At 47.7% G+C, this 19,086-nt stretch overlaps 1 protein-coding gene across 5 annotated transcripts in view; it reads right to left on the reverse strand.

Annotated features, from left to right (window-relative positions):
- The window catches only part of pico, a 571,549-nt gene that overhangs the window by 382,402 nt on the left and 170,061 nt on the right, over positions 1–19,086 (reverse strand). Inside the window, exon 1 of one of the 5 annotated variants that reach the window (XM_053784441.2) lies at positions 12,275–12,358. The exons of 3 other annotated variants lie outside the window; for them this stretch is intronic. The gene's annotated coding sequence lies outside the window, so the exon portion shown is untranslated. Of the gene's footprint in view, positions 1–12,193; positions 12,359–19,086 lie in introns of those variants that run through there. One more of the 5 variants, XM_053784510.2, reaches the window with a different exon arrangement.

Here is a 19,086-nt window from a genome sequence, read left to right on the forward strand (position 1 = left end):
AGACCTAGGTACTAGACCTAGGTACTAGACCTAGGTACTAGACCTAGGTACTAGATCTAGGTACTAGACCTAGGTACTAGACCTAGGTACTAGACCTAGGTACTAGGTCTAGGTACTAGGCCTTTTGGTGCACATATAGATAAATATCTTCAATTTATGTTCCATATATCGCATATTTAAAATGTGGGAAACGTAATTTTTAGATGTATACAAGATAAGAAAAGTAATGTTAAGAATAACGAAGAAAAAATAACGTAAATGAATATAGATTGTGGAAGATTGATGATGATGATGATTGTTGATGATAGTTGATTATTAATAACGGTTGTTGATGATGATGATTGTTGATGATGATTGTTGATGATGATTGTTGATGATACTCAAGTGAATATAATGACTCTTGGAGGAGCAGGAAAGATACAAGTGTCATCACTGATACTCAGAACGTTGGATAAGGCTGATCAAGACAATATTTGTGAAGACTAAGAACAAGGGGATACAGGTGAAAGCTAAATGTGAGCACCAGGAAGAAGGAAACAAAGACGGGAGGTAAAAACACAGATGAGAAACAGGGATTCTAGGAAGTGCGTTGAGACAGAGGTTGGCAGGAGAGGGTAGTGCTGGTAGTGCTTGTTATACACACAACAATAAACAGTTACTGTACTCACATATACCATTCTAACTTTATCAAACACTAACAACTTGTTGCTGCCGTCACCAAGTCAGTCTCATACTACTGATCTTATAATCACAAAGCAAGCAAAACCACATCAAAATCCATATCTATTATTCGTTTAGTGTCGACGGCCATAGTTGTCAGCAAATCTAGAGGAAAGGGGAAACATCCTTATCATTTATGCGAAAAGATGCTGAGTTCTTAATGAGGCAAGCACCTTTCAGGAAGCGTGGCACCCATAGTATACCTTTGATGAGTTCGGAGAGATTTCCTGCTTCCGAAGCCCAGCCTCGGACCAGGCTCGTCTGGCGCTTATCTGGTCAAGCAGGCTGTTGCAGGGAGGTCATTACCACTAGCCACAAACTCACCAAGGTGACCCTCAAGTGAATGAACGTGATGTAAAAACAAAGTAAGAAAGAAAAGATAATGAGGTGAGGGCAGAGATATAGAGGGAGAGATGATAGAGGAGAGACTATAGAGGGAGAGATGATAGAGGAGAGACTATAGAGGGAGAGATGATAGAGGAGAGACTATAGAGGGAGAGATGATAGAGGAGAGACTATAGAGGGAGAGATGATAGAGGAGAGACTATAGAGGGAGAGATGATAGAGGAGAGACTATAGAGGGAGAGATGATAGAGGAGAGACTATAGTGGGAGAGATGATAGAGGAGAGACTATAGAGGGAGAGATGATAGGGGAGAGACTATAGAGGGAGAGATGATAGAGAAGAGACTATAGAGGGAGAGATGATAGGGGAGAGACTATAGAGGGAGAGATGATAGAGAAGAGACTATAGAGGGAGAGATGATAGAGAAGAGACTATAGAGGGAGAGATGATAGAGAAGAGACTATAGAGGGAGAGATGATAGGGGAGAGACTATAGAGTAACACCATTTATAGGTGCGGGCCAGCAGGTAACCCGAGACTCAACACCGTCACCTGACGTCTGAAACTCCCCTACACACACATAAGACGTCCCTTCTCCCCACCTTCCTCAGTTACCTGAAGGTATTCCTGGTCATCAGAGTAAATACATGCTAGTGTTCACCCTGGCTCCCTGGTCGTCAGAGTCAAGACAATACTACAAGTGCTCACCCTGGTCGTCAGGGTCAAGACAATACTACAAGTGCTCACCCTGGTCGTCAGAGTCAAGACAATACTACAAGTGCTCACCCTGGTCGTCAGAGTCAAGACAATACTACAAGTGCTCACCCTGGTCGTCAGAGTCAAGACAATGCTACAAGTGCTCACCCTGGTCGTCAGAGTCAAGACAATACTACAAGTGTTCACCCTGGTCGTCAGAGTCAAGACAATACTACAAGTGCTCACCCTGGTCGTCAGAGTCAAGACAATGCTACAAGTGCTCACCCTGGTCGTCAGAGTCAAGACAATACTACAAGTGCTCACCCTGGTCGTCAGAGTCAAGACAATGCTACAAGTGCTCACCCTGGTCGTCAGAGTCAAGACAATACTACAAGTGCTCGCCCTGGTCGTCAGAGTCAAGACAATACTACAAGTGCTCACCCTGGTCGTCAGAGTCAAGACAATACTACAAGTGCTCGCCCTGGTCGTCAGAGTCAAGACAATACTACAAGTGCTCACCCTGGTCGTCAGAGTCAAGACAATACTACAAGTGCTCACCCTGGTCGTCAGAGTCAAGACAATACTACAAGTGCTCGCCCTGGTCGTCAGAGTCAAGACAATACTACAAGTGCTCGCCCTGGTCGTCAGAGTCAAGACAATACTACAAGTGCTCACCCTGGTCGTCAGAGTCGAGACAATACTACAAGTGCTCGCCCTGGTCGTCAGAGTCAAGACAATACTGCAAGTGCTCGCCCTGGTCGTCAGAGTCAAGACAATACTACAAGTGCTCGCCCTGGTCGTCAGAGTCAAGACAATACTACAAGTGCTCACCCTGGTCGTCAGAGTCAAGACAATGCTACAAGTGCTCACCCTGGTCGTCAGAGTCAAGACAATACTACAAGTGCTCGCCCTGGTCGTCAGAGTCAAGACAATACTACAAGTGCTCACCCTGGTCGTCAGAGTCAAGACAATACTACAAGTGCTCACCCTGGTCGTCAGAGTCAAGACAATGCTACAAGTGCTCACCCTGGTCGTCAGAGTCAAGACAATACTACAAGTGCTCGCCCTGGTCGTCAGAGTCAAGACAATACTACAAGTGCTCACCCTGGTCGTCAGAGTCAAGACAATACTACAAGTGCTCGCCCTGGTCGTCAGAGTCAAGACAATACTACAAGTGCTCACCCTGGTCGTCAGAGTCAAGACAATACTACAAGTGCTCACCCTGGTCGTCAGAGTCAAGACAATACTACAAGTGCTCGCCCTGGTCGTCAGAGTCAAGACAATACTACAAGTGCTCGCCCTGGTCGTCAGAGTCAAGACAATACTACAAGTGCTCGCCCTGGTCGTCAGAGTCAAGACAATACTACAAGTGCTCGCCCTGGTCGTCAGAGTCAAGACAATACTACAAGTGCTCACCCTGGTCGTCAGAGTCAAGACAATACTACAAGTGCTCGCCCTGGTCGTCAGAGTCAAGACAATACTACAAGTGCTCACCCTGGTCGTCAGACTCGAGACAATACTACAAGTGCTCGCCCTGGTCGTCAGAGTCAAGACAATACTGCAAGTGCTCGCCCTGGTCGTCAGAGTCAAGACAATACTACAAGTGCTCGCCCTGGTCGTCAGAGTCAAGACAATACTACAAGTGCTCGCCCTGGTCGTCAGAGTCAAGACAATACTACAAGTGCTCGCCCTGGTCGTCAGAGTCAAGACAATGCTACAAGTGCTCACCCTGGTCGTCAGAGTCAAGACAATACTACAAGTGCTCGCCCTGGTCGTCAGAGTCAAGACAATACTACAAGTGCTCACCCTGGTCGTCAGAGTCAAGACAATACTACAAGTGCTCACCCTGGTCGTCAGAGTCAAGACAATGCTACAAGTGCTCACCCTGGTCGTCAGAGTCAAGACAATACTACAAGTGCTCGCCCTGGTCGTCAGAGTCAAGACAATACTACAAGTGCTCACCCTGGTCGTCAGAGTCAAGACAATACTACAAGTGCTCGCCCTGGTCGTCAGAGTCAAGACAATACTACAAGTGCTCACCCTGGTCGTCAGAGTCAAGACAATACTACAAGTGCTCACCCTGGTCGTCAGAGTCAAGACAATACTACAAGTGCTCGCCCTGGTCGTCAGAGTCAAGACAATACTACAAGTGCTCGCCCTGGTCGTCAGAGTCAAGACAATACTACAAGTGCTCGCCCTGGTCGTCAGAGTCAAGACAATACTACAAGTGCTCGCCCTGGTCGTCAGAGTCAAGACAATACTACAAGTGCTCACCCTGGTCGTCAGAGTCAAGACAATACTACAAGTGCTCGCCCTGGTCGTCAGAGTCAAGACAATACTACAAGTGCTCACCCTGGTCGTCAGAGTCAAGACAATACTACAAGTGCTCGCCCTGGTCGTCAGAGTCAAGACAATACTGCAAGTGCTCGCCCTGGTCGTCAGAGTCAAGACAATACTACAAGTGCTCGCCCTGGTCGTCAGAGTCAAGACAATACTACAAGTGCTCGCCCTGGTCGTCAGAGTCAAGACAATACTACAAGTGCTCGCCCTGGTCGTCAGAGTCAAGACAATGCTACAAGTGCTCACCCTGGTCGTCAGAGTCAAGACAATACTACAAGTGCTCGCCCTGGTCGTCAGAGTCAAGACAATACTACAAGTGCTCACCCTGGTCGTCAGAGTCAAGACAATGCTACAAGTGCTCGCCCTGGTCGTCAGAGTCAAGACAATGCTACAAGTGCCCGCCCTGGTCGTCAGAGTCAAGACAATACTACAAGTGCTCGCCCTGGTCGTCAGAGTCAAGACAATACTACAAGTGCTCGCCCTGGTCGTCAGAGTCAAGACAATACTACAAGTGCTCGCCCTGGTCGTCAGAGTCAAGACAATACTACAAGTGCTCACCCTGGTCGTCAGAGTCAAGACAATACTACAAGTGCTCACCCTGGTCGTCAGAGTCAAGACAATGCTACAAGTGCTCACCCTGGTCGTCAGAGTCAAGACAATACTACAAGTGCTCGCCCTGGTCGTCAGAGTCAAGACAATACTACAAGTGCTCACCCTGGTCGTCAGAGTCAAGACAATACTACAAGTGCTCGCCCTGGTCGTCAGAGTCAAGACAATACTACAAGTGCTCGCCCTGGTCGTCAGAGTCAAGACAATACTACAAGTGCTCGCCCTGGTCGTCAGAGTCAAGACAATACTACAAGTGCTCGCCCTGGTCGTCAGAGTCAAGACAATACTACAAGTGCTCACCCTGGTCGTCAGAGTCAAGACAATACTACAAGTGCTCGCCCTGGTCGTCAGAGTCAAGACAATACTACAAGTGCTCGCCCTGGTCGTCAGAGTCAAGACAATACTACAAGTGCTCGCCCTGGTCGTCAGAGTCAAGACAATACTACAAGTGCTCGCCCTGGTCGTCAGAGTCAAGACAATACTACAAGTGCTCGCCCTGGTCGTCAGAGTCAAGACAATACTACAAGTGCTCGCCCTGGTCGTCAGAGTCAAGACAATACTACAAGTGCTCGCCCTGGTCGTCAGAGTCAAGACAATACTACAAGTGCTCACCCTGGTCGTCAGAGTCAAGACAATACTACAAGTGCTCGCCCTGGTCGTCAGAGTCAAGACAATACTACAAGTGCTCGCCCTGGTCGTCAGAGTCAAGACAATACTACAAGTGCTCGCCCTGGTCGTCAGAGTCAAGACAATACTACAAGTGCTCGCCCTGGTGGCTGGTTCTCTGCTTATCTCAAGTAATGTTTCTTCGAAAACTTCTATAAAGTTCCCGCATCTACCATACATCACACTACAACAATCTTAAGTGTTGTCTGCAGGCCTCCACTTGCTATGTTAAGTGGAGGCCTCTCCACTTAACAATGTTAAGTGTTGTCAGCAGGCCTCCGGTTGCTATGTTAAGTGTTGCCAGCATCCCTCCACTTGCTATGTTAAGTGCTAGCAAGTGGAGGCCTTCTGACATGTTAAGTACTCTCAGCAGGACTCCACTTGCTCCTATATTAAGTGTTGTCAGCAGGCCTCCACTTGCTATGTGTTGTCAGCAGGCCTCCACTTGCTATGTGTTGTCAGCAGGCCTTCACTTGCTGTGTGTTGTCAGCAGGCCTCCACTTGCTATGTTAAGTGTTGTCAGAAGGCCTCCACTTGCTATGTGTTGTCAGCAGGCCTCCACTTGCTATGTGTTGTCAGCAGGCCTCCACTTGCTATGTTAAGTGTTGTCAGAAGGCCTCCACTTGCTATGTGTTGTCAGCAGGCCTCCACTTGCTATGTGTTGTCAGCAGGCCTCCACTTGCTATGTTAAGTGTTGTCAGCAGGACTCCACTTGCTATGTTAAATGCTGTCAGCAGGCCTCCACTTGCTATGTTAAATGTTGTCAGCAGGCCTCCACTTGTTAAGTGTTGTCAGCAGGCCCCCACTTGCTATGTGTTGTCAGCAGGCCTCCACTTTATATGTGTTGTCAGCAGGCCTCCACTTGCTATTTTAAGTGTTGTCAGCAGGACTCCACTTGATATGTTAAGTGTTGTCAGCAGGCCTCCACTTGCTATGTGTTGTCAGCAGGCCTCTACTTTCTGTGTGTTGCCAGCAGGCCTCCACTTGCTATGTTAAGTGTCAGCAGGACTCCACTTGCTATGTTAAGTGTCAGCAGGACTCCACTTGCTATGTTAAGTGTCAGCAGGACTCCACTTGCTATGTTAAGTGTCAGCAGGACTCCACTTGCTATGTTAAGTGTTGTCAGCAGGACTCCACTTGCTATGTTAAGTGTTGTCAGCAGGCCTCCACTTTCTATGTGTTGTCAGCAGGCCTCCACTTGCTATGTTAAGTGTCAGCAGGACTCCACTTGCTATGTTAAGTGTCAGCAGGACTCCACTTGCTATGTTAAGTGTTGTCAGCAGGACTCCACTTGCTATGTTAAGTGTCAGCAGGACTCCACTTGCTATGTTAAGTGTTGTCAGCAGGACTCCACTTGCTATGTTAAGTGTTGTCAGCAGGCCTCCACTTTCTATGTGTTGTCAGCAGGCCTTCACTTGCTATGTTAAGTGTTGTCAGCAGGCCTCCACTTGCTATGTGTTGTCAGCAGGCCTCCACTTTCTATGTGTTGTCAGCAGGCCTCCACTTGCTATGTGTTGTCAGCAGGCCTCCACTTTCTATGTGTTGTCAGCAGGCCTCCACTTGCTATGTTAAGTGTTGTCAGCAGGACTCCACTTGCTATGTTAAGTGTTGTCAGCAGGACTCCACTTGCTATGTTAAGTGTTGTCAGCAGGACTCCACTTGCTATGTTAAGTGCTGTTAGCAGGACTCCACTTGCTATGTTAAGTGTTGTCAGCAGGACTCCACTTGCTATGTTAAGTGTTGTCAGCAGGACTCCACTTGCTATGTTAAGTGTTGTCAGCAGGACTCCACTTGCTATGTTAAGTGTTGTCAGCAGGCCTCCACTTTCTATGTGTTGTCAGCAGGCCTTCACTTGCTATGTTAAGTGTTGTCAGCAGGCCTCCACTTTCTATGTGTTGTCAGCAGGCCTCCACTTGCTATGTTAAGTGTTGTCAGCAGGCCTCCACTTGCTATGTTAAGTGTTGTCAGCAGGCCTCCACTTGCTATGTGTTCTCAGCAGGCCTCCACTTGCTATGTTAAGTGTTGTCAGCAGGCCTCCACTTGCTATGTGTTGTCAGCAGGCCTCCACTTGCTATGTGTTGTCAGCAGGCCTCCACTTGCTATGTGTTCTCAGCAGGCCTCCACTTGCTATGTTAAGTGTTGTCAGCAGGCCTCCACTTTCTATGTGTTGTCAGCAGGCCTTCCCTTGCTATGTTAAGTGTTGTCAGCAGGCCTCCACTTTCTATGTGTTGTCAGCAGGCCTTCACTTGCTATGTTAAGTGTTGTCAGCAGGCCTCCACTTGCTATGTGTTGTCAGCAGGCCTCCACTTGCTATGTTAAGTGTTGTCAGCAGGCCTCCACTTGCTATGTTAAGTGTTGTCAGCAGGCCTCCACTTGCTATGTTAAGTGTTGTCAGCAGGCCTCCACTTTCTATGTGTTGTCAGCAGGCCTTCACTTGCTATGTTAAGTGTTGTCAGCAGGCCTCCACTTGCTATGTGTTGTCAGCAGGCCTCCACTTGCTATGTTAAGTGTTGTCAGCAGGCCTCCACTTGCTATGTGTTGTCAGCAGGCCTCCACTTGCTATGTTAAGTGTTGTCAGCAGGCCTCCACTTTCTATGTGTTGTCAGCAGGCCTCCACTTGCTATGTTAAGTGTTGTCAGCAGGCCTCCACTTGCTATGTGTTCTCAGCAGGCCTCCACTTGCTATGTTAAGTGTTGTCAGCAGGCCTTCACTTTCTATGTGTTGTCAGCAGGCCTTCACTTTCTATGTGTTGTCAGCAGACCTCCAATTTCTATGTGTTGTCAGCAGGCCTTCACTTGCTATGTTAAGTGTTGTCAGCAGGCCTCCACTTGCTATGTGTTGTCAGCAGGCCTCCACTTGCTATGTGTTGTCAGCAGGCCTCCACTTGCTATGTGTTGTCAGCAGGCCTCCACTTGCTATGTGTTGTCAGCAGGCCTCCACTTGCTATGTGTTGTCAGCAGGCCTCCACTTGCTATGTGTTGTCAGCAGGCCTTCACTTGCTATGTTAAGTGTTGTCAGCAGGCCTCCACTTGCTATGTGTTGTCAGCAGGCCTCCACTTGCTATGTGTTGTCAGCAGGCCTCCACTTTCTATGTGTTGTCAGCAGGCCTTCACTTGCTGTGTTAAGTGTTGTCAGCAGGACTCCACTTGCTATGTTAAGTGTTGTCAGCAGGACTCCACTTGCTGTTAAGTGTTGTCAGCAGGACTCCACTTTCTATGTGTTGTCAGCAGGCCTTCACTTGCTATGTTAAGTGTTGTCAGCAGGCCTCCACTTGCTATGTTAAGTGTTGTCAGCAGGCTTCCACTTGCTATGTGTTGTCAGCAGGCCTTCACTTGCTATGTTAAGTGTTGTCAGCAGGCCTCCACTTGCTGTGTGTTGTCAGCAGGCCTTCACTTGCTATGTTAAGTGTTGTCAGCAGGACTCCACTTTCTATGTTAAGTGTTGTCAGCAGAACTCCACTTGCTATGTTAAGTGTTGTCAGCAGGACTCCACTTGCTATGTTAAGTGTTGTCAGCAGGCCTCCACTTGCTATGTTAAGTGTTGTCAGCAGGACTCCACTTGCTATGTTAAGTGTTGTCAGCAGGACTCCACTTGCTATGTGTTGTCAGCAGGCCTCCACTTTCTATGTGTTGTCAGCAGGCCTTCACTTGCTATGTTAAGTGTTGTCAGCAGGACTCCACTTGCTATGTTAAGTGTTGTCAGCAGGACTCCACTTGCTATGTTAAGTGTTGTCAGCAGGACTCCACTTGCTATGTTAAGTGTTGGCAGCAGGACTCCACTTGCTATGTTAAGTGTTGTCAGCAGGACTCCACTTGCTATGTTAAGTGTTGGCAGCAGGACTCCACTTGCTATGTTAAGTGTTGTCAGCAGGACTCCACTTGCTATGTTAAGTGTTGTCAGCAGGCCTTCACTTGCTATGTTAAGTGTTGTCAGCAGGACTCCACTTGCTATGTTAAGTGTTGGCAGCAGGACTCCACTTGCTATGTTAAGTGTTGGCAGCAGGACTCCACTTGCTATGTTAAGTGTTGTCAGCAGGACTCCACTTGCTATGTTAAGTGTTGTCAGCAGGACTCCACTTGCTATGTTAAGTGTTGTCAGCAGGACTCCACTTGCTATGTTAAGTGTTGTCAGCAGGACTCCACTTGCTATGTGTTGTCAGCAGGACTCCACTTGCTATGTTAAGTGTTGTCAGCAGGACTCCACTTGCTATGTGTTGTCAGCAGGACTCCACTTGCTATGTTAAGTGTTGTCAGCAGGACTCCACTTGCTATGTTAAGTGTTGTCAGCAGGCCTTCACTTGCTATGTTAAGTGTTGGCAGCAGGACTCCACTTGCTATGTTAAGTGTTGGCAGCAGGACTCCACTTGCTATGTTAAGTGTTGGCAGCAGGACTCCACTTGCTATGTTAAGTGTTGTCAGCAGGACTCCACTTGCTATGTTAAGTGTTGTCAGCAGGCCTCCACTTGCTATGTTAAGTGTTGTCAGCAGGCCTCCACTTGCTATGTTAAGTGTTGTCAGCAGGCCTCCACTTGCTATGTTAAGTGTTGTCAGCAGGCCTCCACTTGCTATGTTAAGTCTTGGCAGCAGGACTCCACTTGCTATGTTAAGTGTTGTCAGCAGGACTCCACTTGCTATGTTAAGTGTTGTCAGCAGGCCTCCACTTGCTATGTTAAGTGTTGTCAGCAGGCCTCCACTTGCTATGTTAAGTGTTGTCAACAGGCCTCCACTTGCTATGTTAAGTGTTGTCAGCAGGACTCCACTTGCTATGTTAAGTGTTGTCAGCAGGCCTCCACTTGCTATGTTAAGTGTTGTCAGCAGGCCTCCACTTGCTATGTTAAGTGTTGGCAGCAGGACTCCACTTGCTATGTTAAGTGTTGTCAGCAGGACTCCACTTGCTATGTTAAGTGTTGTCAGCAGGCCTCCACTTGCTATGTTAAGTGTTGTCAGCAGGCCTCCACTTGCTATGTTAAGTGTTGTCAGCAGGCCTCCACTTGCTATGTTAAGTGTTGGCAGCAGGACTCCACTTGCTATGTTAAGTGTTGTCAGCAGGCCTCCACTTGCTATGTTAAGTGTTGTCAGCAGGCCTCCACTTGCTATGTTAAGTGTTGTCAGCAGGCCTCCACTTGCTATGTTAAGTGTTGTCAGCAGGCCTCCACTTGCTATGTTAAGTGTTGGCAGCAGGACTCCACTTGCTATGTTAAGTGTTGTCAGCAGGCCTTCACTTGCTATGTTAAGTGTTGTCAGCAGGACTCCACTTGCTATGTTAAGTGTTGTCAGCAGGCCTCCACTTGCTATGTTAAGTGTTGTCAGCAGGACTCCACTTGCTATGTTAAGTGTTGTCAGCAGGCCTCCACTTGCTATGTTAAGTGTTGGCAGCAGGACTCCACTTGCTATGTTAAGTGTTGTCAGCAGGCCTCCACTTGCTATGTTAAGTGTTGTCAGCAGGACTCCACTTGCTATGTTAAGTGTTGTCAGCAGGCCTCCACTTGCTATGTTAAGTGTTGTCAGCAGGACTCCACTTGCTATGTTAAGTGTTGTCAGCAGGCCTCCACTTGCTATGTTAAGTGTTGGCAGCAGGACTCCACTTGCTATGTTAAGTGTTGTCAGCAGGCCTCCACTTGCTATGTTAAGTGTTGTCAGCAGGACTCCACTTGCTATGTTAAGTGTTGTCAGCAGGACTCCACTTGCTATGTTAAGTGTTGTCAGCAGGACTCCACTTGCTATGTTAAGTGTTGTCAGCAGGCCTCCACTTGCTATGTTAAGTGTTGGCAGCAGGACTCCACTTGCTATGTTAAGTGTTGTCAGCAGGCCTCCACTTGCTATGTTAAGTGTTGTCAGCAGGCCTCCACTTGCTATGTTAAGTGTTGTCAGCAGGACTCCACTTGCTATGTTAAGTGTTGTCAGCAGGCCTCCACTTGCTATGTTAAGTGTTGGCAGCAGGACTCCACTTGCTATGTTAAGTGTTGTCAGCAGGCCTCCACTTGCTATGTTAAGTGTTGTCAGCAGGACTCCACTTGCTATGTTAAGTGTTGTCAGCAGGCCTCCACTTGCTATGTTAAGTGTTGTCAGCAGGACTCCACTTGCTATGTTAAGTGTTGTCAGCAGGACTCCACTTGCTATGTTAAGTGTTGTCAGCAGGACTCCACTTGCTCTTATCTACATGGATGTCTCTTTAAACTTTAAAATTTTCCTTGCAACACTAGTGTATAACACCAACACTAATGCATAACACAACACTAGTACATAACATGAACACTAGTACATATCAACACTAGTGTGTAACACCAACACTAGTGTGTAACACCAACACCAGTACATAGCACCAACCCTGCTACGTAACACCAACACTAGTGTGTAACACCAACACCAGTACATAGCACCAACCCTGCTACGTAACACCAACACTAGTGTATAGCACCAACACTAGTGTATAACACCAACACTAGTGTATAGCACCAACACTAGTGTATAACACCAACACTAGTGTATAGCACCAACACTAGTGTATAACACCAACACTAGTGTATAACACCAACACTAGTACAAAGCACCATCACTAGTATGTAACACCAACACTAGTATGTAACACCAACACTAATGTATAACACCACTGCTAGTTTATAACACTAACACCAGAACATAAATAACTCCATCAGTAACATTTAAAGCACCATCACTTGTATGTAAACAAAACTCCACATTTTCTGCGATATATTTTTCACTGTAACCAACACGTGGCTGCGACAATGCGACACCGTGCAATAGGCAACGGACACTGACGCAAATCAACGACGCAATGGTCAGTGCTAAAAAGATGACCTGTGTAGCGAAGGGCGTGGTGGTCAAGGCTAGAGGATGACCTTGATGCAGTAGAGCTTCCCAACACCAACACAAACACACCTCAACAACACTGAAATTAGCCCAGCATCCAGCACTCCCTCGAGTGGCGAGGACTCGTACTGCTGGTGGTGGTGGTGCTGGTGGTAGTGGTGGTGGAGGTGCTGGTGGTGCCCGCCTCGCTTCATCGTGCTGGCCTGTCATCCCCCCTCTCCCCCCAACATGCCCCAACATACCCAGATCAACATTAAGGAGAAACCTGTCCCCCCTCCCTCTGAGTCACTTCTTGTCACGGTAACATCAACTTCCAGTTTTATCATATTTATTAAGTCATTTTAATTAGGTTAGACTGAAGTGGCATTAATATATAAAATCAAACTAAAAGAAACATGTATATTTAACCACTAATAAACAACTTAAGAAGAAGAGGCAGTTGTAGGTCAGGAGCCGCTATCATAACACCAGTCTTCTACTATTGCCCATGCATTAATAAAGCCACTGGCGGGCGAAACGTCTACATAATAAAGATACCCATGTGTTACATAGGTGTCTAATATTTCAACCAGACACAGATATACACCGAGTATACTTTATTCCACTTTAAGGTATAAAAGTTAATATACCAGGCTGAGGGACTGACTACCGCAAACCCCTCCAACCACTCGTTATCTTTGTATTGGACTGAAGCCGCCGCTGTGTGGCGAAACGTGTCCGCAATAGGGATAACCCAAGTGCTGCTGTATGTATATGAACTTCAAGGGGGGAGAGAGGGGGCTCTTGATCTAGGGAATTGAATGTTTATTCTCTCCGTCCTCGGATCGAACCTGGTGGCCTGTCAATTACCCCCCCCCCTTGATGGGAGGCTGTTGAACAGTCTTGGGCCCCGGACACTTATGGTGTTTTCCCTTAGTGTACCAATGGCGCCCCTACTTTTTATTGGGGGCATTTTGCATCGCCTGCCCAGTCTTTTACTTTCGTAGGGAGTGATTTCTGTGTGCAGATTTGGGACCATTCCTTCCAAGATTTTCCAAGTGTAGATTATGATATATCTCTCCCTCCTGCGTTCCAACGAGTACAAGTCAAGTGCTTCCAAGCGTTCCCAGTAGTTAAGGTGCTTGACAGAACTTATACGTGCAGTAAAGGATCTCTGTACACTCTCTAGATCTGCGATTTCACCTGCTTTGAATGGAGATGTTAATGTACAGCAGTATTCCAGCCTAGAGAGAACAAGTGATTTGAAAAGGATCATCATTGGCTTGGCATCTCTCGTTTTGAATGTTCTCATTATCCATCTTATCATTTTCTTTGCACGTGCGATCGTGGCACTGTTGTGATCCTTGAAAGTGAGATCCTCAGACATTAGTACTCCCAGGTCCCTTACATTATTTTTCCGCTCTATTGTATGGCCAGAGTCTGTAGTATACTCTGTTCTAGTTATTATCTCCTCCAGTTTTCCATAACGGAGTAGTTGGAATTTGTCCTCATTGAACATCATATTGTTTACCGTTGCCCATTGGAAAACTTTGTTTATATCTTCTTGGAGGTTAACCGTGTCCTCAATAGATGATAGCCTCATGCAGATCCTAGTATCATCCGCAAAGGATGATACAGTGCTGTGGTGTATATCTCAGTCTATGTCTGATATGAGGATGAGGAATAAGATGGGGGCGAGTACTGTGCCTTGTGGAACAGAGCTTTTCACTATGGCAGCCTCCGATTTAACTCTGTTGCCCACTACTCTTTGTGTTCGATTTGTTAGGAAGTTGAAGATCCATCTCTCCACTTTCCCAGTTATTCCTTTAGCACGTATTTTATGGGCTATTACGCCAGGATCGCATTTGTCAAATGCTTTTGCAAAGTCTGTGTATATTACATCTGCATTCTGATTTTCTTCCAGTACATCCAAGGCCATGTCATAGTGATCCAGTAGTTGTGAGAGGCAGGAGCGACCTGCCCTGAACCCATGTTGCCCTGGATTGTGCAGATTTTGGGAATCCAGGTGATTTGCAATCCTGCTTCTTAGCACTCTTTCAAAGATTTTTATGATGTGGGACGTCAGAGCTATTGGTCTATAGTTCTTAGCTAATGCTTTGCTGCCACCTTTATGGAGTGGGGCTATATCCGTTGTTTTAAGTGACTGTGGAATTTCACCCATGTCCAAGCTCCTCCTCCATAGTGTACTTAGGGCACGCGAGAGGGGTTTCTTGCAGTTCTTAATGAAAACAGAGTTCCACGAGTCTGGGCCTGGGGCTGAGTGCATGGGCATGTTGTCAATGGCTTTTTCGAAATCTATCGGAGTTAGGGTAATGTCGGAAATCTGGCATACATTTATGGAGTTTTGAGGCTCATTCATGAAGAAATCATTTGGGTCGTCGATCCTCAGACCGATTAGTGGTTCACTAAACACAGAGTCGTACTGGGATTTCAATATTTCACTCATTTCCTTGTTGTCATCTGTGTAAGTCCCATCCTGTCTGAGTGTGTGTGTGTATGGGAGAGCATGTGTTATGTGCGTGCACAAGGCTGGAGGTGAGTGGGTGGCCCACTATCAAGCTGTGTTATTGTGGTTGTGGTGACTGAATATTACAGTATTATAGTGTATTGTGTGACATGAAGGTCACAGCTTGATACATGAACTGCGAATATATGTTATAACAGTGATGCTATGACATCACTACCTGTAACACTACACTTCCATGTCTCTCACTCCAGTATGTTATGGCAGTGTGCAGATTTGGGACCAGGCCTATAGAGAAAAAATCTCCAGTTTTAAAGGAGGGGGGGTATGTCTCAGTCCCCTCGGCCCTCTCGGAAGGGGCTAGTGAACTCTTCTATTTCCTGGCTTTCAGGGCAGCTAGCAAACACATGCGTCAGAGCAGGGCTTCTCATGCTAAGGTCAGGGCGTTCTTTGCTCCTTGCTAGAATTTCTGGGCAATTACACCTACTAGTGTAAACCTGGAGTAATTGCTCTTTCCCCAGAGCAGGAAAATTATTTGGAAATCTACGCGCCACTTTATCTATAAGTCAGGAGTATTATAACTATTAGCCCACAGATAAGCAACAAGAAAACAGCCCTCTTGTGTTAAACTGTTGCAAAAGTTAGCAATGAATGTCTATAAAGCTGAGGTCAGCATTTCCTTTGTGGGATGAGGAGCTGAGGGACGCTATGCTGGGCCGCAAGCCAGATTAAGTACTCAGAGCGTGGATGTCACAAAATCTCCTGTTGAGAACAAAGACAACAGTGAATTTGTGTGGTAGACTCTGAAATACTAACAATCTCCACTAGTCAGGCATAAGCGAACATTGGGGAAAAATCTCTCCCTACCGTGGATAAAGAATGGTGTTATTAAAGCGACTGTGATGCGTTACAAGTGACAGGACATAACAGCGATGTATGGATATTAGCAGCCCTCAAGACTTCATTCCCAGCATTGATGGCGCTGTCAACGCCACAAGCTCTCGTTACACAATCAAGGTAGGTCCCATTCTCACTTGTATCCACCAAATATGTACTGTAGGCCATAGGTTGATAAGGGGATTAAGGCTGTCCTAATAGGCCGTTATTCATGTGCTTTACGCTCAACAACAGTAACATAGCACATTTATAATCAAATGTAAAATGTTTGAAATATACGTTCCTTAGGGGCAATTTTTGATTAGTTAATCACCATTCTACAGCTCCAGTGTGGGGATATTAGTTCAAGGAGACGCCTTGAACTGCGGCTGCAAGAAGTCTGAGCTGTTAACAGAAGCTAAGAACCTTTCTGTTTTATCTTTATGTTGGAAAGTGAATTTAACATTTAAGTTTCCCCTACAAGGCACTCATGCACCTCCCAAGTATATATTATCGTGTTTCTCTCTCCTCTACTCCAGCTAGTAAATATTTACGTCTTTAAGACGTTCCTAGAAATTTAAATGATTTACTGGCTCTATGCGGACCGTAAATGATCTCTGTTCCAGCTCTGATATCATCCCTGCCCTATACCGAGATAGTACAAGCAATCTAAATAGTGTCACCATTGGCACTATTTCCTTGGTTATGCAAGTTCTCATTATCCATCCCGTCATTTTTTCTTACCGTCAATGTGTTGTTTGAAAGAACAGTCAGCTGGCATTATTACACCCAGGTGTTTCTTTGGTTCTATTTGGTGATGCTCGTGTGTTTTGTATAGAATATTTCAGCAGCTGGAACTTGCCACCACTGAGCCATGTTAGTCTCCACTCCTCACTGGAAGACTCTGCCTTTGTCTTACAATTTTTCGGTGTCTTCTACCGAGGTGATTTTTGAACTTATTTTGGTATGACTCGCAAATGATGTTATGAAACTATGGAGAGTGTTTTTATTTATGTCAGCTATGAGGAGGGGTGTCACTAGCACGTTAAGAGACCATACAATAAGTGTCAGGGGCCCGAGACTGTTCAACTGCCTCCCAGCACACATAAGGGGGATTACCAACAGACCCCTGGCAGTCTTCAAGCTGGCACTGGACAAGCACCTAAAGTCAGTTCCTGATCAGCCGGGCTGTGGCTCGTACGTTGGTTTGCGTGCAGCCAGCAGCAACAGCCTGGTTGATCAGGCGCTGATCCACCAGGAGGCCTGGTCACAGACCGGGCCGCGGGGGCGTTGACCCCCGGAACTCTCTCCAGGTAAACTCCAGGTAATAGCAAAGATGCCAGGACCGTGCCTTGGTACCCGGGTTTTTATTTTGATAATGCTGGATTTTGTTCTCCTTGCTACTACTCTGTTCTGTTTCTCAGTAGCACTACCACCACCAATAACACCACCAACATCAGTAGCACCACCACCAGTAACACCACCAACATCAGTAGCACCACCACCAGTAACACCACCAACATCAGTAGCACCACCACCAGTAACACCACCAACATCAGTAGCACCACCACCAGTAACACCACCATCAGTAGCACCACTACCAATAACACCAGCACCATCAGTAGCATCACCATCACCACCAGTAACGCCACCACCATCAGTAACACCACCACCACCACAGTAACACCACCAATAACACCACCAGTAACACCACCAGTAACACCATCAGTAACACCACCACCACCACAGTAACACCACCACCACAGTAACACCACCAGTAACACCACCACCACCACAGTAACACCACCACCACAGTAACACCACCACCACAGTAACACCACCAGTAACACCACCACCACCACAGTAACACCACCAGTAACACCACCAGTAACACCACCATCAACAATAACATCAGTAAGTCGCAGCCAGTTTAAAATACCTCTAGTCAATTGTCCTCTTCCCACCCTCACTACTGACACCCACGTCAGTGCCCATACCCACCACCACCAGTACCAATACCCATGCCCACCTCCACCGGTACTAGAACCCACCACCACAGGTACCAGTACCCATTACCCACCACCGCCGGTACCAGTACCCATACCCACCTCCACCGATACCAGTATCAATATCCTTACCACCACCACCGGTACCAGTACCCATACCCAACACCACCAGTAACAGTACCCATACCCACCACCACCAGTAACAGTACCCATACCCACTACCACCCGTACCAGAACCGATACCTACCACCACCAGTACCCATACCCACTACGCCAGTAACAATACCTACCGCCACCAGTACCCAGGCACAAGTACCCAGGGCACCAGTACCCAGGGTACTAGTGCCTAGGGCACCAGTACCCAGGCACCGGTACCCAAGGCACCAGTACTTAGAGCACCAGCACCCAGGCACCGGTACCCAAGGCACCAGTACCTAGAGCACCAGTACCCAGGGCACCGCACCGGTACCCAGGGCACTAGTACACAGGGCACCAGTATCCAGGGTACCAATACCCAGGGCATCAGTATGCAGGGCACCAGTACGCAGGGCACCAGTACCCAGGGCACTAGTACCATGGGCACCAGTACCCTAGGCACCAGTACGCAGGGTACTAGTACCCAGGACACCAGTACCCAGGGCACTAGCACCCAGAGCACCAGTACCCAGGGCACTAGTACCTAGGACACCAGTACCCAGGGCAGCAGTACCCAAGGCACTAGTACCCATTGCACCAGTACCCATGGGACTAGTACCCAGGGCACCACTATCTAGGGCACCAATTCTCTGGGCACTAGTATCGAGGGCATCAGTACCCAGGGTACTAGTACGAAGGCACCAGTACCCAAGGCACCAGTACCCAAGGCAATAGTACCCAGGGCACCAGTACCCAGGGCACCAGTACCCAAGGCACTAGTACCTAGGACACCAGTACCCAGGGCAGCAGTACCCAAGGCACTAGTACCCATTGCACCAGTACCCATGGTGCCCAGGGCACCACTACCGAGGGCACCAATTCTCTGGGCACTAGTATCGAGGGCATCAGTACCCAGGGTACTAGTACGAAGGCACCAGTACCCAAGGCACTAGTACCCAAGGCACCAGTACCCAGGGCACCAGTACCCAAGGCACCAGTACCCAAGGCACCAGTACCCAAGGCACTAGTACCCAGGGCACCAGTACCCAAGGCACCAGTACCCAAGGCACCAGTACCCAAGGCACCAGTACCCAAGGCACCAGTACCCAAGGCACCAGTACCCAAGGCACCAGTACCCAAGGCACTAGTACCCAGGGCACCAGTACCCAAGGCACTAGTACCCAAGGCACCAGTACCCAAGGCCCTAGTACCCAAGGCACTAGTACCCAAGGCACCAGTACCCAAGGCACCAGTACCCAAGGCACCAGTACCCAAGGCACCAGTACCCAAGGCACCAGTACCCAAGGCACTAGTACCCAGGGCACCAGTACCCAAGGCACTAGTACCCAAGGCACCAGTACCCAAGGCACTAGTACCCAAGGCACCAGTGTAGACAGCCT

The sequence above is a fragment of the Cherax quadricarinatus genome, chromosome 2, assembly GCF_038502225.1.
Source record: "Cherax quadricarinatus isolate ZL_2023a chromosome 2, ASM3850222v1, whole genome shotgun sequence".
NCBI classification, from domain to species: Eukaryota; Metazoa; Arthropoda; class Malacostraca; order Decapoda; family Parastacidae; genus Cherax; species Cherax quadricarinatus.